Here is a 364-nt window from a genome sequence, read left to right as displayed (position 1 = left end):
GCCTCTCCCCTGACTACCGTACAACGATTCAATGTCGTTGTCTTGGTTTCCCACCATATGGTCAGCCGTTCAGCCGCTGAGAAGGACGAGAAGAACGACTTTCTCTTCTAATTTTCTCCTTTCCGGAATGCCACGGGACACTGAATTCAGTGTCCAGCACAACGACGACCCGCTGTCTGCCCAGCCGCCGGGTCTGACCTCGCCCTTTCTGGTTCAGCCCACTGGTTGTTAGCAACACGGTGTCAGCAGTATTCGACGGGGATGTAGCTCAGATGGTAGAGCGCTCGCTTAGCATGCGAGAGGTACGGGGATCGATACCCCGCATCTCCAATCACGTTTTATCAACTTCCAGCCTGAATATTCG

General features: G+C 53.8%; 1 non-coding gene across 1 annotated transcript; it reads left to right on the top strand.

The window, feature by feature from the left end:
- Positions 1-257: 257 nt before the first annotated feature.
- TRNAA-AGC (transfer RNA alanine (anticodon AGC)) lies at positions 258-330 on the top strand. Its single transcript has one exon. It is a non-coding gene; the product is annotated as a tRNA-Ala (tRNA).
- Positions 331-364: the final 34 nt, after the last annotated feature.

This window comes from Galendromus occidentalis, unplaced genomic scaffold (assembly GCF_000255335.2).
Source record: "Galendromus occidentalis unplaced genomic scaffold, Mocc_1.1 scf7180000075528, whole genome shotgun sequence".
NCBI lineage: Eukaryota > Metazoa > Arthropoda > Arachnida > Mesostigmata > Phytoseiidae > Galendromus > Galendromus occidentalis.
Note: the sequence above shows the minus strand (reverse complement) of the source record. Positions and strands in the feature narration are given on the sequence as shown.